The following is a 23,254-nucleotide window of genomic DNA, read 5'->3' as shown; positions in this document are numbered from 1 at the left end:
TATACTTTTGCCCTCGTGTGATCATCAAGCTCCGTCTTTAGAGCGACAGAACAGGCTTGATGCATTACAAAAATTTGGTCTAGTTGGTTATGATGCATGGTGTGAAAAGGCGCGATTAAAACTGCGCAGTGAAGTGCGTCCTGTGTTTTTCTATTCGGCGTGTCGGATTTTTTCGCGCCTTCTCAGATCATCAGTTTTTACGAGTAAACATTAACCTGTATACTTCATGGCAACCGTGCTTTGCACCGATGCGTAACTTCTTTTCTTGTATCTTTTTTTTTTAAATTTCCTTGAACAATTCGGCAGTTCAACATTCCATTCTTAGTCATCACCCATCTTTTGTAGCGGCGCATGAACCCTTAGAGCCAATTGTTGGAGCTTGAACCGGGAACGTTTACCGAGAGGGCATGGGACGGGGCGATGCGACGTATATGGTCTACAACACAGGCGTTTTCGCATCTCATGGCTGGCTGTAGAATGTCGCGTGATATCCATGTATTGGTGACACAAGTTCCTTGCTATTCCTACATCATACCTGGTATATCCTGCGTACAAGGCCCGATGTGGCGTTATTATAATGCCTCCCGGGTTACTGAGGCAAGCCACCTTATGTCGCCCGTGCGGACTGCGCGCAGACAAGTGTGTGAGACTTTGAGTAAAGTGTTGCATATAATTCAGAGTTATATTTACATATTATATATTATAATATATAATACGTAAATTATATGTATGTAAATATATGTAAATATATTATTAGCTTGCACATATGTGGGCGCCCGAAACGCCGAAAGCGGCATCGCACACCATCGATTGTCGCAACACTTTTAGTTCCGGGCGTTACGGCAGTTCCAAGATCTCGCTTGTATCACTCGTGTCGGAGGAAGGTACTCGCGCAGTATCCGCCGGGATGAGCTGCGTCACATGAGAGCCCTGCACCATCCTGTATATCGCTTTCGGCGAGGCTTTCGCATCAACAGGAATCGCGCGTAGGACATGCATTTCAGCGTAGCCACTTGGTTCGAAGTATAACTGCGTTGGGGTGAGAATCACTGCGGCTATTCGCTTATTGTACTGTTACGCAACTTAAAGGTAGACTAAAGAGCAAAACAATTTTTCGCTTATTATTGAAGTACGATTACACAATCCCGAAAATACCACTCTTCACCGCGAGGCGACGTTTGGTAAGCGACAGAACCCGCGAAAAGTAAATGAAGGTTGGAGACGTCACCGTGGGATTCCCGCACCAAATACCGTGACGTCATCAATTTCGAAGGCGTTTATACTTACTTGGTCCTACGTAGCTTCTAATCGATAAAAAAGTACATTGTCGTCTGTGGGTGGCGTATACTTATAGCATGCGAAGTTTAACAAAATTTCATTGAGCCAAATGTCGCTAAAATACGAAAAATAGATTTTGAAAATTTTGACGTCATGACGAAGGTTTCGGCGCGAAATTTAACAACGGAACTTTGCCCTTGAGTTCCTTCGCCAATAATGACCTTGAGTTTCTTCGCCAATAATGAACTTATTAAAGTCAAACATATCGCACTGGAGTTCTCACAGTTAGGTTGTCGATATAAACGAAGTCATTGTTTCTCTTTGTGTCCCCTTAAGCTCCGCAGACAGCGAGAGATAAAAGTGTGGCGGTGTATATAAAAGGGGGGGGGGGAGGGCTAATCAGAACAAACATTACTTTTTTACCCTGTACGCTGGGCGTTGGCGAAGTTACGTAGAAGGAGAGAGAGTGAGAGAGAGAGAAAACGTGCACTCGCTGCTGTTCACAGCACATCACACAGGCTTGTTAGCATTGCTCCGCTCCAGGTTGTCGATATAAACGAAGTCATTGTTTCTCTTTGTGTCCCCTTAAGCTCCGCAGACAGCGAGAGATAAAAGTGTGGCGGTGTATATAAAAGGGGGGGGGGAGGGCTAATCAGAACAAACATTAGTTTTTTACCCTGTACGCTGGGCGTTGGCGAAGTTACGTAGAAGGAGAGAGTGAGAGAGAGAGAGAGAAAACGTGCACTCGCTGCTGTTCACAGCACATCACACAGGCTTGTTAGCATTGCTCAGCTCCATGTGAGCAACAGACCTGCACCAGCAACCTCTTATATGAGCTGCGAACCCCATCAGCAGCATCTTATACGAGGAACAAGCCTGTATGAACGATAAGAATTGCAAGAGGCATTTCGATATAGCCCTCCGATATGCGAGTTGAACACGTTTTATGTGCTATACTGCTCTCGACGACACGACGTTCTGTGACACACGCTAGCGACTGCACATTACGACAGACCAATCTCAAGATAAGTAATTTTATGCCGAGTTCACGTTTCTTAATGTGACTTTTTTTTGTTGCTGCTGCTGCTTTCGTTGTAACAATATCTTTTGTACTCTCATGGTTACATCAATAGCCGACTCCTTCTTTGGAGACGTATCGCAACAAACGTAATTTGCCTGCAAATATGTAAGGGAGCGAGTGAAAGCGAATCAAATACGCGCTTTCCTAAGCGTGCTAGTTTCCTGTCATCATGCCAGTTTCCTGTCATCACGACTCGCTAACAACGAAGGCCGACCCATCGTTATAACAGCGCGAAATTCAGCGCGCGTTGTTCGCACGACACGAATAATGCGTTTTCATATACTGCTCGCGAAAACTGCGCGTTCTCCAAGCACATACTCGTATACCACGCATTCATCGACGCTGCATGCCGCAACTGGTGCTGTACAATTACTTCGCGCTATACAACTGGTTCTGCTGCGGGCTGTGCTGAATTGGCTATGTGGTCTGGTTTATGCGTATATACGCGAAAAAAAAGGTGCCCGCGCATAGGTGCACGCATGGTTTTTCCATTAGTGGGGGAGGGGCGCAAAGTGGGTAAAGCAACGCAGCCCCCCCCCCCCCCCCCATACAAGTTTCTTCAACTGACGATCTTATAACGTATCGTAAATATGCGGTTGTGTGTGTGTGGGGTGGTGGTGCTTATTTTATGCTCACGCAGGCTGTATATCAGCCGTGTGCACTGCTGCAGTACCCTTTGGAGTTTTTTGTAACGGGAAGCAAATTGCCCGCATTGCAACTAGGTGGTGATGTTTAAGTGTATGGTTCTGCAGACTCGCGGGATTGTGCATGCGTGTAAGCTACCTTGGCCGGTCAAATTACCTCCCCGCATTTTGTATAGCGTGCGAGCATGTAGATAAATGCCCGCCATCACGCCGCAGCCGCGCATGCGACGGGGAGGCATGGGGCTATACTTGCGCATAGCGCGCCTGGGTATGTGTACATCGCCGTAATATTGAAATGCCGCGTGTCTGCGCAGTATAGGCATACACGAGAGCACGCCGATCTCGCACCCAGGCGCCTTTGGCGGTATACCCTCGCTCCCAGAGACGTCATAATTTGTTTGCAACTGCCAAGGCGCGCCTTGCTGGCATGGAATGCAGTGGCTCTGGGAGTTTCAAATGCGAAAAAGCGCCCGTTCACGCTGCGCCCGCTTATAGAATGTCGTCTGGGTATCGCTCCGCTGTCATCTGATGCGACTACAACCAGCGTAAGTGGAAGGGATTTCCGAGCACTGCCTGTGAAGTTCACAGCGCATCGCGGGAATCGTGCCGGTGCGGTGTTTTGCGATTGCACAGATTTCCGTTCACAACTGAAAACGCCGAGCTCCACCGCCTTATAGGTTATAATCGCAATCAGCAGGAAAAACTATGAGCCCAGTGAAGTGTACAAGTAAGTATACTTATTGCGTTTATTCAAGCGCGACTCCAGCTGGTTCACATTACAGCAGCGATTTGCGTGCAGTATGCCTGTAGTACGAGTCACAAAACTATTGCCGTACTTTTTCGCAGGCCGCATGTCAATAATAGGATATACGTATTACGAATCACGCGTGTATGCACGCACCGCGCATGTTTAGTACAACTGCAACGGCTATACTGTCGCGATGCGTGAACGGCGCGGAAAGCATGACTTTCGACTCGGTCGAACTGCGACATGTCTTGACTGTCACTAGGCGAATCTACACGTGCTATCGGCTGGCGTCACCGTAGCATTTTAATGTCTTGTTCTGGCTACCACTTTTGCACTGTATGTTCCGAGTGCCAGGCAGGACTGGCAATTGATACACATGTGGTGCACGAGCGTTAGTTGGAATTAGATTCTAGCGCTACGTTGACGCTGGCTTACAGCACAAATTCTGGCTTGTCACAGGCAGGGCACGCCGCAGTTCGACTGAGTCGAAAGCAACGCTTTCCGCTGTTCGTGTTTCTTTCAATCTCAATAGCACGTACCCTATGAAGCTGCTTCCGTAGTCTGCAATGCACGTGCTGCAGACATTCTGCACTGTCGATGACGGTCTCCTCGACGTTTCACCCGAAATCAGCACAAAATTCCACCACAGGAACAGCACGAAACACGCTTACAGCCGTACTCGAGTTGTGAAGTTTCGCGTTTGATTTCCAGAGCGTCTGCTCGCCTGGCAGTTGAGTGTTGCTTCGCCGCGCTTGCAACAGATGGCGCCACACGCTTTTCAATATGGCAGCAAGCACTGAGCTCGCCGTGTTCCAGTGTATACGGTCGACGAGGTATCTAGGTTGCAATATAACACGGGTTGTGGAGCTGTGTTTTGTCATTGGCTCAAGAGGAAGGAGAGAGAGTGACAATAAAAATATGTAATACAGGGAACAAGCAAATTCGAGGCCCGCCTAAGTGTATGTAGTGACGTGCTCAAGGTGCCCGGGTTCTGAACCGAAAGTCGTGGGTTGGATCCCTGCCTCGGTGGTCTCTGTTTTTGTAAAGACGAAAACGTTTAGGACCCGTGCAGTGTGCGATGTTAAGAGTTTGCGAAGAAAACCGGCTGGTCAAAATTTCGAGATCCCTTCACTGTACCGCGCACCTCATTGTCCTATCGTGGTTTGGGCTCGCGAAATCTCGAATATTATTATTACTGTTAGCGAATTCGCGAAACTGTGCGTATGCAGGAGTAGTTGAAACTTCCCAAGCCGTGCTGTAGGATTAAACGGGACGATGGATTGCGAATTTTCACCCCTGCAGCATTTACTGCATCTCGTATGCAAGCTCCGAACAAAAGGAATGGGAAGTGAAACTGAATGGTGGACTACATATTTGTATATTGCGTATCTTATCTCTTAGAGAATGGAGTTGGATTAAAAGAAAGGGGATATAGGGGGGAGACTCGAAGTCAGGGAAAAAGGAATGGGGAGCGTTGCAGCAGTGTATGAATTAATGACGCTGCGGAGAGAAAAGTCGCCGATAAAAATCGGTCGCTCTATTTGCTAATGCGCTCGTGCGCCGAGGGAGTGATCAGCCAACGGCCTCGACTGTGTAAACACACACACACACACACACACACACACACACACACACACACACACACACACACACACACACACACACACACACACACACGCACACACACACACACACACACTGCGTTGTTCGTTCGCTGCCTCCGCTATATGCATGCGTCGTACTCCCCGAACAGAGGCTGCATTCGGCTCCGCTAATGAGCTCATCGCGAAGATGCTGCTACTCCGATGGGGCTCGTTTTCAGCGCGAGTCCGCCGCCGCGTTGGCGCGACGCGGGTGCCCTCCGTCGTCACGCTTCATGCTTTCTGGCGAGCAGTCGCTAACAGGCCTACACTATCACCGCGGGCGGCAACTGCACATCTTCGCGTACCCTTGAGGAAGGCGTGCAGCGTGCCGAGAAAACTTTTTGTTCCCAGCAGTGGGGTTTAGCTACGTGCTCTTAACTAGTAATAGTGGTTGGCAGCGTTCGCTATCCGCCTTCTCAACAGTGTAATAACGATTAATTGACTACGCTTAATTGACGCGGCTCGTATAGGCCGATGGCCGCTTCTTATGACATGCACACGATCGCACCATATAGCGTGCGTGCGCTTCGTTGCAATTAAATGGACACCTTTGCTGTGACGTGCTTGTCCACGTTACGTAGTACCGTAAGCTATACACTTTGAACGCCGGTGTAGTCGGCGTTCCCAACAAGCCAGCGATATGCGCACTGCTAAATTCGTGAAAGACGGAGACGCAGATCCGACTCGTAACGCTTGTGCGCAGATGAAAAATCTGGCTATAGGTGGCTGCTCTCTGACTGCTTCGCATGGAATCGACTCTTAAAATGCGTGAGATCAGACGGAACTTTTTTTCTAGTAGGAATAGACATAGCACCGAAGGGACAGCTAATGCATCGTTTCGGCCACTTAGAAGTATAACTTCTGCATCTGTAATCTTCCGTGCTAACTTGCGTTATTGTTTTTTGTTTCTACGGCTATACGCGAGATAGCTGTTCTATGCACAAAGCGTCACAGATCGAACCGAGTGTTATACCGTGCACTACGCGCGGACTAACTTTTATGGCCGCACTATACGTTCGTGTAATTTCCGCATTATTGTCTGGTATACAAATACGAAACTAAAACAGGGCTGAATTGGCCTTCGATCGTGGAACCCGCTTCCCGCAAACTTTGGCGCTTCACTGCATACATATTTGCTATGAGTGAGCGGGAATTCTTGACTGGAATTCTGGGTGTCGATGCCGTGCGCGTATCTCTCGCAGTACTGCACGCTACTATGGAGTGCCGCGGCGAGGAATGTGCATACGCAACGGGGCTCTGCGTGTGTTTGTGTGAGCGAGAGAGAAAAGAGAGAGGTGGTTGTATGCGTCGCTGGTGGCGTCCTGCATCGCAACCTAATGGGATTATTAACTTTCGCCGGCTTTCCCGCCGTGCCACTTTGGTCTCGCTCGAAAACGACTCTCTCGTACAGCGTTCCTTCATCGCGCGAAGTGCTGCTGAATGCATGCAGCCCGCTCCGACCGACGTTGTTCTATTTCGAAGCAACGATTCTCACAGCGGCCGTTGCTCCTTTTTTATACTTATCTATACGTTCAATGTTGTTGTTTGTGCGCGTCCAGACGCTTAGCGTCAAACGATGCATAAATAGCAGCTCTGCGTGGCGCTCCTGGCGCCGAAAGACGTCGGCATCTCCAGAGCAAATGACCTCCGCATTCTGTTTCGGGGCCTGATATACGCTCCCTTGATAGTAGGTAGCACCGACCGTGTCTGGAGCAATCTCTGAGTGAGCCGATCCTTCTGTGCGTACATATAACGTTGTATACTATGCGTATAGGCCACTTCGTGACGTGTGATTTTTCACTGCATGGCCCTGCTTCAACTGCCCAGAGCCGCGCTGCATGATTTGTAAAGCGTTAGTGCGTATAGCGTTCGACAACACCTGAGTGGCGACACGCTAACCTCGACAGGACAACCCTGTAATGCGTTTAACCTGTATACATTAAGTCAAGGGCTCGACTCCCGCCTGCGAAACGCCCGCCTGCGAAACGTCGGTACGTTTTGTTGGGCACAGAATGTGAGAACGCTGATGTAACGCTGTGTAACTGAGGCTCAGACGAAAGCGTCTCCGGCTGTCGAAAATTCCTCCGCCTTAAGGCCGTTTCACATGCCTCGATTGCAGCGAAAAAAAAAAAAATGTTCCGTTCGCTCCACTCGCTCTGTTCGCTCGCAACCGCCGCTAATAGCGGTTTGGTATCACATGGGGAACGGTCCGCAATTTTCGATCTGCGACTGGAGCGGCGAGCAACGTTTCTGGCCACCGTTCGTTGTAGCAGACAATAAAATTTTTCAAATATGTTACAACCTGTGCGTCATGATAATATTAAGTTTCCATGAACGGTAACGAAGAGCACTTGTGTTTCGTCATTTAAGAACACTTTCCAATCTAAATACACTTCGAAATTCGCAACAGAGGCCATTACCAAAACAAACACGTTGACGCAGTTTCGACAGCTTTGACCGGACCGAGCCTATTTCGACGGGTCCCGGACAGACATCGCTCTCGCCGCTGCGATCAGAGCGAAAATTTCCGACACGTTGGTATATGTCGCCGCAGACCGCTGCGGCGGGAGCGAACTGCCCTTTTTGTTTGTTTGTTTTTTCGCTGCTAGCGAATTCGCAGACAGAAAAAATCGCTACTTTTTGTGTCGTGTGAAACGGCCTTTACGCGAGCCTGAGATGACTCATAAGACCCGAAAAGTGATGATCGTAGGTGAATTATGACGCCAGAATCAATGCAATAATTGACTAAAAAAAGAGGATATGAAGAAGAAGCGGCAGCAGCAAAAATCGTTTTTGTCATTTTGTTGAAATGTATAGTCGCAGCCGTCGCCTGTCGAAGCAAAGTCGATGTATACGTTCGCTCCGGTGTTATCAACGTCTCAGATATCAACGGTCGATTGACTGCCGTGTGCGAAGCACGTCGAACTTTGGGGACCGAACTCGTGCAGGGTCCGAGTGCCGAGTTCTCTGCCACTTCACAAGGCGACTGCACCGCATTTCAACTTGACTGTTATGACATGTACGGACACCGCATTTCAACATGACTGTTATGACATGTACGGACACCTGTGAGCGTCCGTATTTTGTACCCTGCAACAACTGAACGATACTTTATGAGCCAGAAAGAATACATAAATAGTATATATTGTGCAAAGCGCAATTAGACTTTTTTATGGGCAAGCCGTGAGAGCACCATTGAACAAAAATGTACTGTACGTATATGCTATGTTATATGTTCACGCGTTCATTAAAAGCACCAGAGTACATACCACAGTGCCGGCCGCAGGTCAGAACATTATTCACACCAATAACCTTTCTAAGCTTTTGAGGCGACTTCCGAAAAGGGCGTGATGAGCATAAGTTGTATGCACGTTTACTGTCTTCCACGGAATGGCTGACACTGCTGCATGCGACCATTGTGGCAGTGATGAAACAACTTGGCACATTCTGTGTGAATGCCCACAGTACTGCTCGCAGAGACAGTCACTCTGCAATGCACTAGATGAACTGGACAACCAGCCTCTTTCGGAAGAAAGAATCCTGCGCTGCCGACAGGACTTTATGTCGCAGAAGAAGGCTGTGAAGGCGCTCCTGCGCTTCTTGCGTTCAACCGGCCTGTCCAAACGACTGTGATCGGAACTCTCTGAATGTGTGCGCATGTGGTTTTTTTTCTAATTTATTTTATATCTCTCTATATCTATCCTCTTTCCGACCCTTTTCTCCGCCCCTGTACAGGGTAGCAAACCAGTTCGTCTAGGTTAAGCTCCCTGTCTATTCATTTTATTTATTTCTCTCTACTGTCTTTAACGTACGAACAAAGCATAGGTTTGCATGCATCTGGAAAATTTTCTTCCGTCTTAATGACACGACAAGTTTTGAACTCAGATCGTTAACGAGAACGGTAGTTTTTGCATCCTACCGAGGACGGTAGTTTTTGCATCCTTTTGCATCGTGGGTTGAGTGGGAGGAAGGTAGTCTGGGAAGGGAAAGATAGTAGAAAGCGGAAAGGATAGGCCGCACGCATTATCCATATAAGTGTCAATCAATCAATCAATCAATTTTGTAAATGTTGTCGTTACGATTGGAGATTATACAGATACAGTGGGGGGTCTCAAAGTCAACAGACTGTACAGGGCACCACCCATAAGGAGTGAGTAACGATAGTACGTACAACGCAACTAAATAACACCAACTAATCATTGTAACACAAGAAGCATAACACTAACATGATTTCACATAAACAAGGGCTAAAAAAGTGGTTATGATGAAATGATTATGCTGAGTGCGCAAATAAGATCTATGGTTGAGCTTGAATGTGTGGAGATTAGAGAGAATCCCAATATACCATGGCAATGAGTCCCAGAGCTGTGTGTCTGAGAACTTAGTCATTGCGCAATGATGATATCTGGGGTTTAACGCGCGCCGGAACCATGTGATTATGAGGTGAGCCATATATATATATATATATAGTGGAGGGCTCCGGACATAGTACACGACCACCTGGTATTTCGCCTACATATAAATGCGACCGACGCAACCGGCATCAAACCCTAGACCTTTTGATCAGCCGCCAACACATGGACAACCGAACGCCATGCTCGTGTGAGTATACATCTCTTTCCTTAAGGATGTGTACCTGGCGACACCAGGAATCCATCCCAGTACCTCTCGCGTTGCGTGCTGGCAGTCTTAAGTAACTATGGCAGCGGTATATCTGAACTGCAGATCAGCTCTCATTCGTTCGTTGTATTTCGTATTTTTTAAAGACAATATATATCTTTCTTAGGGACCTTCAACGCAAAAATTTTGGTCTGTCTGTCTGTCTGTCTGTCTGTCTGTCTGTCTGTCTGTCTGTCTGTCTGTCTGTCTGTCTGTCTGTCTGTCTGTCTGTCTGTCTGTCTGTCTGTCTGTCTGTACATTTTTCTTTTTGTCCGCCCTTAGCGGTACCCTAAACGGCACCAAAGTTGCAAAATGATACTCCACATGGCCGACCCCATCCGCAGCGCCCACCAATATTGCTCAAGATTCAGTATTCACCAATATTGCTCAAGATTCAGTATTCACCAATATTGCTCAAGATTCAGCGTTTATATTTGTGCGATTGTCACTTAAAAAGCAATTATCGCGCATATCTGAGGCACCATAACAACACGTCAATATTTTGTACGTGTGTCTTCTTACTAGAAAAGGCATACACAAGTAATTATAAGGACCGTATAGCGTTTATCACGCTGGGCTGACAATGCAACGCTTGCACGAAAAGGCAAGTGTTTCCAACGCTTTGTTAAGACGACACGGTGGTGGCACCTACCCGTCGCCTTGCGTTCTACACCTTATCGGCTCCGAGACGGGCGCGCACGCCGCGCGCTTCGTTTTCAAAGAAAACTGCCAGATAGCGCTAATGTCTCACGTGTGACGGGACTTGATGCGCTCGTTCGGCTCCGCTGCAGGCTCGAGGCACTTTAACGCAGCGCCTCCAGAATACCATTCACCAATTTTCTTGCGCAGAACATCAAATAAACGTTTTCTTTACTCTCTCCACACGCATGGCTATCGTCTTTCGACGACATTTGCAGTGTAACATGCAGATACGGGGCCAATTTTTTCCCTCTCCCTCTTCGTTCGCTTCAGTCGTTGTTCGCATCGTCTCTGTTCTCCTGTACCTTCGCGTGAGCATGCATATGTCTAGCATTGCTGTAGAAAGTTCACAGCGTTCAAGGTTTCGGTTCGCTGACTGCTTAATGACGAAAACGTGTGTGCTTCATGCGCCGCCTGGCGGCGGCCGTCAGCCTTTCAAGCGGGCCTCTGCCGCCGCTGCATTGCGCGACGACAGCAGCAACAACAAAATGGCATTATTCTCCGTCAAGTCTGGGGAAAGTGCGGACGAGAGATGAATGCCCACTCTTTCGTCCATTTTTTTTTCTTTTCTGCCAATTATATCTACTTCTTTTTTAGTCTTCAAATCGTGCACGGTGCGGCGCTAATTGTCGAGTGCGTGTAAGTGGGTGTGTGGCATGCATGTGCAGCTGAAATAGATCGTTACTGAGGACGTTCAGCTCCTCTGTAAGGGCTTTTACCTCGCGTTGTGTGCGTGCCTTTTCATTATTGTGCTTAAGGAAGGTTGGATGCGTTCGCCTGTTATATGCACCCTTCAAACGCGTACATCTGAGCTACAGTGAACGCAGAAACGGTGCGTACTTGGAACACTAGCGCAAGAACACACAGAAAAAAAGGACGCAGGACGAGCGCTCTTTTTTCACGTGTTCTTTTGCTGGCATTTGAAGTATGCTTCGACTACAACTCTCTCTTATTTGTATACCTTACAGATGGCGTCTAACTCCTTTTTTACTCACTCACTCACTCACTCACATCGTCGCATGGCTGCATGCGTGCCGTGATGGATGGACGAAAAACTTTATTAGGGTCCTGAAGGATTCCACCCCCGTTTTATAGTGGTAGGATCGCGGGCCGCTCCCATGTAGGGACGGGGAGGTCTAGCATCACCGCTGCATCTTAGGCCTTCTGTACAGCCTTGAGTTGTATGAGAACCGGACTAGTGAGCATTAAATGAAAGGCGTTTTCGGAAAATTCTTCATTTTTTTATTTTTAAAGAGGGGCACCTCCAGGGCATGTGGTTAAAATCACTGCAATTGTGGCAGTGCGGACAAAGTTCTGAAATATCGGAGTAATGGCTATAGGTTATGGGGCTATAGGAGTATGTTACCGTCTGAAGCATGCGAAGAGAGATTGCCTGTGGCCTAGACAACTTTTCGTGTGGCAGTGGAAAGGACCTACGGCCTAATTGATAATGCTTCGTCATATCGTTGAAGGCACTCAAAATGTCCCTAAAATGAAGGTTGGGGGCTGATTCCTCTGTCTGAGAAGCACAAGTCCCGGCGCGGTAAGTGAAACCTCGCGCCTTGGAATGGGCTAGCTCGTTGACATCGGGAGGGCCTCCGACCTCCAAGCCAAGGTGATCAGGCAACCAAATAATAGTGTGGTGGGTGAGTTCCTTTTGAGCGAGAGTTTTCAAAACTTCCTTGCACACGGAACCAGAAGCGAAGGCTCTAGCAGCGGTTTTAGAGTCCGTATAAATATCAGTTCTTTGTGGATCAAGGAGAGCAGAAAAAAAAAAAACACGTTTACAGAGTTAAGGAAAACCCAGCTCTTGGCATGACACAACGATCAATGTTTTCTTCTTCACCGCGCTTTATCTAATACATTGTACATCGCGTGGCATGTCCGCGGACGATTTAGCTTTTTGAATCGTTGGTACCGCTGTGTTTAGATTTTGCGCGTATGGCTTTTTAGTTCTGATCAGTTGTCGCTATACGTGAGAAGTCGTGAAACGCTGAATGCGAGCCGCACAGCCACCGCCCCCCCCCCCTTTTTTTTTTGCGTATCAATCTGCTCTCTTGCCGTTGATTCAGTTTATACAAATACAAGTCGGCAGGGGTAACAGCCCGCGATGGTGGCAATTACACATCCTGATGGTCTTCTACAGCTTAGAACGTTCTGGCCTTTGGCCTCTTAAGGGATGCGTATTCGTTTCAGTGATACGCTATGATTTCGTAACCTTCACTCTGAAGCAGCCGTGGTGGTGTCGTGGTATAAGTTGTGCCCTATCAATTGATTTGTTTCAATGTATTAGTAGAATAGAGGGCCTACATTTTTGTCGCGTTGCCCTATCTATAGCATAGCAGTAATAGCAAAACTGCATACTACTACTACTACTACTACTACTACTACTACTACTACTACTACTACATGTTAGTAATGGGTTATTTATATAGATATTATTTACAAACACTGATGAGAAGGAACACGATACTTTTTTTCCTTGCCGCATTGTAGTAACTCTTTGGCAGATGATGTTGACACTTGAACGGCGGTCAGCAGCGGATGTAGGAGCGGAAGGAAGGGGGGGGGGGTCAGGGAGAAAAAGAGAGGGGAAGGGAAAGTATTTCGTATTTATGTACCCATACAAAGGAGCAAATAGACCGTAATAGCTTAGTTAGGTCGAGTTGGCTCCTCGAGAGGGGAACTAACTCGTTATCATGCGAGTTCTTTCTTTGCAGTCTCTAATAATCACTTTTATTACTTTGTTCTCGACATTTTTAAAGTCTGTTCATAGTTCAGTCGTCTCGTTCAGAGCCGCGTTCGTGGGGCCTTATTTAAATCTACTATATTATTAATAGTATCGGAGACGGGCGGTTTTTTTACCGCCTAGGGGAAAACCTAACCGTTCCCTGAAGCTTGTTCTCGTTAGCCGAATTGGTGGAGCGAAATGAGTTGTCTGCGACGACGTTTCTCAAATAAATAACAGGCGAAGAAAGTTTGGATGAAAAAAAGAAAGATGCGCAGTCTTGGCCGAGAAAGAACTGTCTCCCGTAGCGACCGCTGAGGTCAAGGACGATGACGAACGCGAATACTACACGAAGCACAAGCGAGCAGAATAGCCACACTATCGCTAGAACGAATGCATGGAAGAGGATATGTGAGGGGGGGCATGCAACATCAGCCTAAAGCAGCAGCAGCGCTGAGAGAGAGAGAGAGAGAGAGAGAGAGAGAGAGACAAGAGGCGACGTTAGATGCCCCTGGAGATGGAAGTAGAGACGCGGGGGGGGGGGGGGGGGTAGGGGGGTCTGTGAGCGCGCTCACATTTCGGGCGCCCCGCGCACGCGTTTGGCAAATGCCTTGATGCGCCCGGTGTCTCGTCGTATGTATTTTGTGCGGGCCTGACTGACCCCGTTTGGTATAGAATCGGCGCGGGGTTTTTCGTCCCCGTCTCGGCTGTCGGTCGGAAGGACGGACAGCCTACCACACGCCGTGTCGGCCGTAGAATTTGGAGGATGCGTGCGCGGGCTGTTTGTTGAATGCCATCCCTGCCTTTTCACCACTACTGCCAACTCCCTTCTTCTTTATTTATCTGCGCTCTGCTTACGTGTGCGTGTCTACTGCGTTCGAGTGTATATCCTTATGAACCAGCTACGTGTGTGTGAATTAGACGTGACACCAGCATACATGCGTGAAAAAAAAAAAAAAACAAGCTCGCTATACTGAAGCCGCGTATACGGCGTGCAAAGATAGGGCTTCGTTACATGCAGTGTTCGTTGTAAGCGTGTGTTCATTATTCACGAACATGCCACAGGCTTGTCGTGCGTTTGAGCGTCACGTTGTTACACTTGGTCGATTCGTTATGAACGCATATTCGTTATGTACTGATATCGGTGATAATTGCTTCTGGGTAACTTGTTATTTCTGATGGTTCGACGTAACCGTTTATGCCAACGTGTGGCTCTATAGATAAACACGAAGGGCTTGCTATGACGTCATGGGGTGGTCGCACTGTTCGGGGTGGAACTGGTGGCGAGAGATGCACCCGGCAGTGCTGTGTGTGTGATTGTCGTAGAGAAGCAGGAAGTTTTTTTTTTCCCGCCCCTCGATTCACGTCTTTGAGGGTAGTAGGGGAAACTGGCACATAGGACGAGCCGCCTCGCTCATTGTTTCTGGTGGCGAGCTACAATTTCTGTTTCTAATATCCACGTATACACGTTGGCATGCCAAGTTCACTCGCTCAATCAGTTATTGAAAGTGACATTTGCAGTACTTATACTTACGACCAATTTGAGAGTTTAGCATTGGTTAAGATCAAAAGAGATGTCAGTCAGCTTTTCTAAACTACAGGCCGCATAAACATACGCATATTGCGCCCCTAAGTTCTTTTTTTTTCACAAAGTTTTGTTTTCGTAAGTATGCGATGCTGTCAGCGTGTTTACGTAAGTAGCATTGATATTTAGTGCAATGTCAGAGCCATGATGAAGTTCCCACAAATAACAGTACAAGCGGGGAGCGAGTGAAAAAAAAAAAAAATGGCAGCATATCCACGGGGTGAATGATGGAGAGTGGGGCGAGGCATCCGTCCGTCCATTCGTTCTTGCTTCCGTCCGTCCATGCGTCCGTCTGTGTGACCGTCCGTGCGTCCATCCGCCCGTCCGTGCGTGCGTCTGTTCGTGCGTCCGCACGCCCATCCGTGCGTCAGTCCCTGCATCTGCCCCTGTATCCGTCCATGTGTCCATCCAGCCATCCGTGTGTCCATCCATGCATCTGTCTGTGTGTCCGTTCGTCCATCTAGTCAACACTCCAAGCACCACCATCTCGCATCTTTTCATCATATATTCCGCATGTAGAAACACCGCCATCCAGCGGACATTCCAAGGACGAAACGAGAGGTGGCACACGCCACACTTTCTTACGGCTTGCGCTTCGTATCTACTTCCCACATTTAACCACCTCGAGTTCATGGTATACACTAGTTCACTGTATTCATGGCACTGCAGCCCAACGCTCGCTAAACCTTTCTAAAACCAAGGAGGTTACGCCCAGCGAGTATAACGTAGCAACCCTTTCTTGTCAGATAGTGCTCAATGTACATACCAATGGCTGCTAATGGGGAATGAGAGACAGGAGAATTCGGCTTTTAGTTAACGCGCACGCTGCGAATTTTTTATTGTTGAACAACGCGCAGGAGAAATCTCTCACCGGCACCGCCTTGCAAGTCAAAGCGTATGACATGTTACGTACTACGATGAGGGACGAACGGGTGCCGCTTTAAGGAGATTCGCCACCCCCCCCCCCCCCCCCAAAAAAAAAAAAAACGCATCCATAGCATGCGTATTTCGAATTTCGGCTCTGGTACCGTTGGTCGTGAACGATGGCTCGATTGTTTGCCGGCGTAGCCGGCAGGCTCTGTGTACAGTATACACTGTACACGTCGTTCACGCTGTGACGCGAGTCTGCCGTCGCAGCCGCACTTACAACACAAATTACATTGTCATGCGGTGACCAAGTGGTTCGCCACAGCTGCTACCTAAACCATCCATCTTTCTCAAAGCGGACGCTTGCATGGTTGACCTTCAAGCCTTTCGTTCCTCTCCCGCTTCCTCCTATCTTTCTCTCTCTACTGAGGTGTTCATGAACTGCATCTCTGACGCCGTAACATGCTCATTCTTCCCTAATATATATATATATACTTTAGCTCGCTCTGTAGGCGAAGAAGCGCATCAGACGGTAGCGAGTGGGGTAACCACGAGAACCTTTTCGTTCTTTTCGGCTGCGCTGAGCATCAGGCGCATCCATATGGCGTTGCATGTCACTGTAATGCACTCATTTCAAGTTGCTGTATACGCCACCTTTGAATAGAGTTGCACCTACGTACGTGACGTAGGTTGCACATTGGTACCGCAACTACGCGGCGATGCCGCACGCCGTTTTTGCAGGGGGCGTGCCTACTTGGTGTAGCCAGCCGGTCGAAATGGTTGACGTGTCGGAAGACAGGCGATTCACTGGACTCTCGGTAACTAGAGGAAATCTCTGCTTGTGCCGCATTGAGATGTGCAAAAGTGCAAAGAAAAATAGAGCTGATTATACGCACTGAGAAATTAAAAGGAAATTCGAGTGTTCAGGAAGTATTTGTATGCCACACAATTAGTATTATCCGGCTTTCTCGCCTTTATTGAAAAGTCGTCTCTCACCACTGCGCTATCAAGAATGCCATGTCACGCTGATAACGCGCGTGCCATTCGTGACTGGGAAGTGCCGGGAATGCGCTGACAATGCATTGGAAGTACGTGGGGTCAACCATCACTATGTCTGTGTGGCAAAAAAATATACTCTACAATACTCTATATTTTCTTAGGAGTAATAAATACACTAACTCTAAGCCGCTTATCTCTATAGCGCCCCTGTACACGAACATGCGCATTAAACGGTCGCGCGTACGAAATGAGCTGTCGCGTCGGGAGAGGGGGTGCTCGTATATCAAGCCGCGCGAGTGTGACCCCGACCTTTTCCGGCTGCCCCGGCCATCTGGCGGAGGTCTACGCCTATAGGCCGATTCTGCGCTCCTGGCGACGCCACGGAGTCACGGGGCGCCCTTTCTTTCTCACGCCTCTCGATCGTTGCATGGACGAAGTCGTGGTGTGCTAGTGGTTGTGACGTGATTGATGACAAAAGCGTTACTGACATCTCCAACACACACACACACACACACACACACACACACACACACACACACACACACACACACACACACACACACACACACACACACATATATATATATATATATATATATATATATATATATATATATATATATATATATATATATATATATATATATATATTTTTTTTTTTCCCGGCGGCTCTCCGTCGCTCCTTTCTAGTTCCTCTCCTTCTTCTGCTTCTTGTTGTCTGTTGCTACCTCGTTCGCCCGCTTGTCTTTTTCTCTCTCTCTTTTTTTGGAGGGTCTTTAAACTGTGAGGGTGACCCTCTGCTACGGGAACTTGTATCATTTCACTTACATCCTCCGAAGAAGGCTGGTCCACCAGCCGAAACTGTTAGGATTAAATAAATATTTTATTGTTTTGTTTCCTATACTGCACTATTCTCGAAGTTTATAACTTTTATTACGGTAGCCGGAAGAAACTCTGATCATCTATTTCATCTATATATATATATATATATATATATATATATATATATATATATATATATATATATATATATATATATATATATATATATAATCTACGTTTTGACACATCGTTCCGGTTCTAGTGCACTCTTAGAAAAGTTAGTAAAAAGATTGTAACCACGAGCAAAATGTTAGTAACAGCAGCTACTACTTACTCCCTTGGGCCACTACTACCTTTTTACTACATACGTTAGCAAACGCTTAAAGGTTGCAGTAGTTAATACCTCTTGCGCACCGTTACTAACTTTTCATCATGCATGCGTTCTAGCGCCAATGACACGGTGGGGCTCGAATCCGTGTCCGCTGAGTGCCAGCCCAGTATTTTACCACTGAATTACGCCGGTGTTTGTTACTTGTTGTCAAACTTGCCTTAGGCAGGCCTGATGTCGGGAAAACAATCGCGTTAATATGACTCATAAAGCGTTTTAAAACAGGGAAAAAACAAGCAGTCGTCGCATAATGCGAACAGCGTTACGAGTGGGCCGTCCAATGCAGCAACCCATCATAAAAGCTTCTTTTTGCTCCCCTATTAACTGTGGCGCATACCCACTTCAGCCATAATTTCTCATCGTCGTCAGACACTGTATGAACAATTGGCACAAAATTCCTCGAAGTTGCTTAGCGGATACCACGCTTCTCAAAAGAATGACGAAAAATAGCATAGCGAATGCCGGCCTACTACACAAATAAATTTAATAATAATGACCTAGTGGGTATCAAGCAAGTGTGCTTTCAGTATAGTTACCCAATGAGTGTTTCGAAAAGGCTCTGAGAGGCCGCTCTTCTAGCTTTTGCTGTGACTGTGCTACGCCTTCCGCGCAGGCCTGGCGTTTTTTGTTAGTAGCTGTTGCACACCTTAGTAACTATTACTTACTGCGTTAGTAAAGCTGAAGGTTACTAACGTCACTTACTAACCGGTTAGTAACATATATGACAAGCAGTTAGTAAACCTAAGTTAGTAAGAACTACAACCTTTTTTAAAGTGTGTACATGCAGGTTCGCACGTGTGTGTGTTTGCAGAGTTCTTAAGAACAATTACAGTTATGTGGGCACATGTGTGACGTCTAGCCTACATATCCCGATATAATGGCGTCGTATATTCCCCGTGGATTTCGTTGGAGTTCATTGCACTTGCATTCCGGAGCCCTTCACTATGACGCCTCTCATTAAACAGTGGTTTTGGCACGTTGAACTCCACATATCAATCAATCAATCAATCAATCAATCAATCGCACTTGCAAAGGCATCATCACTTGCCGAAATTTTCTGCCAGGTAAAGATACAAAAACTTTCGTTCTTTAGTGACCCCTTAGGCCTCGCTTATACACAATGACTCGGCGCACGTGAGTATTTATTTGTGGAATCTTAAGGAACATGTATGAGATAAAAAAAGCAGCATGCCTGAAGGAATTCCTCATTTGTTCCCATGAAGACAAAAAAAAAAGAGAAAAGCTAATCATATCGGGAAGGACAGTCAGTCGCAGGTCAGCACGGGCCTTGTGCAGGCGTATCTGTACGTGTGCGCGTTAAGCAGTCAGGATAAACGAAACATGACCTTAATGAGGTCGCAAGCCTGCGTGTGTAGCGTGACCTTCTCTGCCCTATATCGATTTGGTTTTTCGAAGCTTCGCGCCTCTTGCCGAGGCTGACGGGCTCTGTCCCTTTCTCCCTCTCTTCCGTGTTTTTTCCAGCTAAGCGAAGGAAGCCGAGGATAAACCGGGCAGTGCAGTTCGTGCGTGACCCAGAAGCCTTCGCGGATGCGCTGTTTGCGCTACCCGTGTAGTTCCTCGCAAGTGTGCCCCGTCCTCGGACTCCAGTGACCGTGCTTCCATCTTTCCTGTCTCTCCTATCCCCTCAGTTTGTTGTTGCTTCTTCTTCCTCTTTTCTATACCTTTACTCCTAACTTTTATATCTCTCCTCACCCCCATCCCTTGTGAGCCCTGTGTCGCTCACTGAAGCAGACAATAACGGGGCTCACTTTTCTCTTCCTTTCTCTTTCTTAAGAATCACGTGATTCTTAGAGTACTCCACCGTATAGTTCCTCGTGCTTGCGCAGCAGCGCCACAAACATAGCTCTAGGGAACAAACCCTACCACTCCGCCTTCATTTATTTCTTTGTTTATTTCTCTATCTCCTCTATTTTCCCTTGGCCGGCGGCGACCTCGTTTCCCGATGCGGGTGCAGAAGAGAGAGTGAAACAGAAACTGAGGGTGAGGGGCCGCGGTGCTGACCCGGGTCGCGAGCGCCCGAGGCCGAGAGCCCCGCAGAGGAGCAGGGTGAACGGCCATTGATTTTTTTTTCTTCTCCTTTTTTACGGCACTGCCTCGCGGTCCTTGCCCCACGCGCCGCTGGCCTCGGCCCCGTCGTCTCGGTGCTGACGTAGCGCCGCGAAGACCCCTTTCCACCCCAGCCCCGAAGCGCAGAAAATGGCAGGCGCGCACGCTATTCGACGGCCCGGAGTGGCGTCGCGCTGCCAAATGCAGTAGGAATACTCGCATGTCGACGCACAAAAAGTTTGCACCCTTTGCGGAATCGATAAACCGTTTCGTATATACCGTCACAGAGGTCCGCTGCGGTGTACAGGTGTAGCGGTTGCGGCGCTACACCTGTACACCGGTTGCTCTCTTGAGGGTCGCGCGTTCGATCCCGCCGGTCGCATTTCGGAGGAAGCTGTACGCTATATAAGCCTGCGTACTGTGCAAAATCAGTGCACGTTGAAGAACCCCAGGTGGTCGAAATTTGCGGAGCCCTCCACTACGGCGTCCCTCCTAATCGTATCGTGGTTTTGGGACGCTGAACCTCATTATTGAATCGACGATTATCACATCCTTAGAGCACTGAAATGTCTGGCAATGCTTTCTAAAAAAGAATGTGTAATCAAGAATATAACCTTCCCACGCCCTCACTCGATTAAAAGTGGTTGAAGAGCATTGTTCGTGAGCTACGCCCAATAAGTTGGTGGCACTTGCTTCAGTTTACTTTCTTAAAAACTCGGTGCTCGCCGCATTCCTGTCGAGAATGCTGTCACGCCGACATATCTATATAGCGCACGCCGTTCGTGACCTGAGAGTATATAGCGGCTGCATGTCGTTAACGCGAGGAAAAGCAGTGTGACATTATGTGGATCGGTGTTGTTTGAGCCGGGAAGACGCCCGGAACACACCATTTCTATTTAACAGTGTGGCATAAGTATACAAACAGAAAAACAGTTTCGGCGCCTGAAGCCTGCTTCGGCGCACGCAAAAATCGAAAATTACCGCGATTGCGCACTTGTGATCCGGCGCAAGATTCCACTGGTGATCTCCGCAACGAAGACCGACGTGTGACCACTGTGTCGGGCAAATTTGAGAAGGTGTTGGTCGGGTCACTGATGATAGCAATGCGCACATAGGATGACAGCCGCATCAGCTTGACGTGCATGCGCTGGAAGTCCTGGACACCTTAGAGTCAGTCTTTTCAAGCCTTCATTAACATCGTGGATTGCTGTCTATTTCATCTATAAAGCATGCCCCGCCTTGGTGGTCTAGTGGCTAAGGTACTCGGCTGCTGACCCGCAGGTCGCGGGATCGAATCTCGGCAGCGGCGGCTGCATTTTCGATGTAGACGAAAATGCTGTACGCCTGTGTGCTCATATTTGGGTGTACGTTGAAGAACCCCAGGTGGTCGAAATTTCCGGAGTCCTCCACTACGGTGTCTCTCATAATCATATGTTGGTTTTGGGACGTTAAACCCCACATTCTTTATTCTTTATTCGTAGTATACCTGCAGCGCCCGAAGGCGTTATAGCAGGGGGGTTACAGATCCGTAAGAAACAAATTTTCATTTACAGCAGACACTTGTACACTTGTGAGCCCATTCCACTCATGTATTGTTCTGACAAAAAAAGAATTTGCAAAAATTCCAGTCCTGGGACGGTATTCCCTCCGTTTAAAAGGATGATCAATTCGATTTGACAAATAATACGGCGTCTGTAAATACATATCCTTATTGATTCCAGTTTTATTATTAAATATTAGATATAAAAGTTTTAATCGCAATTTTATTCTACGCGATGAAAGCAGCTCCCAATTCAATTCTTGTTTCATAGCAGTAGAGCTTTCCTGCCATTGATACCGTCCCAGGACGAACCTTGCCGCCCTGTTCTGTATTTTTTCTATCTTATCACTAAGATATACCTGCGCCGGATCCCACACAGCGCAGGCGTACTCTAAGACTGGTCGTACACACGTCAAATACGCACATTTTTTAAGTCGCTGATGCGAACATCGTAAGTTACGCTGAATAAAATTTAACACCTTCGCAGCTTTCGCGACAACATAATCAATCATTATGTCGCGAAACATATCAATCAATCCGGCCACATACCAATCAATCGTCTATAAATCATTCGAAGTCAAACCGTACTTTACAACATTTGGCAGTTTGAAATCTTCATGGGTATGCACGACGAACGCTCCTATACATGCCAGCGTAACTGTTATCAAATTTCTTTTTCTTTTTTTATTATTTTCGTACACTCCTCACCTCCCACTCATGTGTAAGGCAGCTAACCGGGTGCAACTTGGTTGACCTCCCTACATTTCCTTTGCATTTCTCTCTCTGCTCTCCGTTTTTGATAATGCTAAATCTATCACACGATTACAGCGTGTGCAAGGAGTTTCGTTCAGTGAGCGTGGTACGTGTCTTGAAAAGCATGTACAACGAGCAAAACACGATCCCAATTGTCCTATCATGACGCGCATGTCCGTGTATTCTGTTCTTCGTGTGATGCGTTCCGATAGCACGTGCTCAAAATCAACACGACGCAGGTGTGTCTCATTTACAGCTCTGCCAACGTCATGTGACGCACTGTGTCACGGCGTGATGACACATATAGGTGAACTTATACACTTGTATACGTCGTCGGCGGTACAGTATAGCTCATAAAAAGCAAGCAAACAACCAAACGTAAAAGCACTCAACCCCCCCCCCCCCCTTTCTACTATAGCCCAGTAGAAAAAGCGAGTGAAAGCACTGTAACGCATATGTATTTAATTAATTTATTCGAAGTCCATTACAGGGACACCGAGGGCGTCGCCTAAGAGAAGTAACTGGGGTGTCTTCGTGCGCATTTTCTTCACGGACCGAAACACACTAGGAGTAACGAAAAAATGTCACCCGTTTCTCAGTCGACGCAGAGTTATACATCAATAAGAAACCATTGTTGATAGATATATAGCAAGAAAGAATTAAGTGCAAAAATGTTCAATATTGTTGTAATAAAAACTTGGAGGAGAGGATGCTTGAGCTTCGCATTCAGCTCGAGCTAAAACGCGGCATCGT

General features: G+C 47.4%; 1 protein-coding gene across 5 annotated transcripts in view; it reads left to right on the top strand.

Annotated features, from left to right (window-relative positions):
* LOC119173868 (solute carrier organic anion transporter family member 74D) overlaps positions 1-23,254 on the top strand; it is a 159,389-nt gene that overhangs the window by 16,504 nt on the left and 119,631 nt on the right. The gene's annotated exons all lie outside the window — the stretch shown is intronic.

The sequence above is a fragment of the Rhipicephalus microplus genome, chromosome 5 (genome assembly GCF_043290135.1).
Source record: "Rhipicephalus microplus isolate Deutch F79 chromosome 5, USDA_Rmic, whole genome shotgun sequence".
Classification (NCBI taxonomy): domain Eukaryota; kingdom Metazoa; phylum Arthropoda; class Arachnida; order Ixodida; family Ixodidae; genus Rhipicephalus; species Rhipicephalus microplus.
The sequence above is the reverse complement of the archived record's forward strand: the minus strand, read 5'-3'. Positions and strand labels throughout refer to the sequence as shown.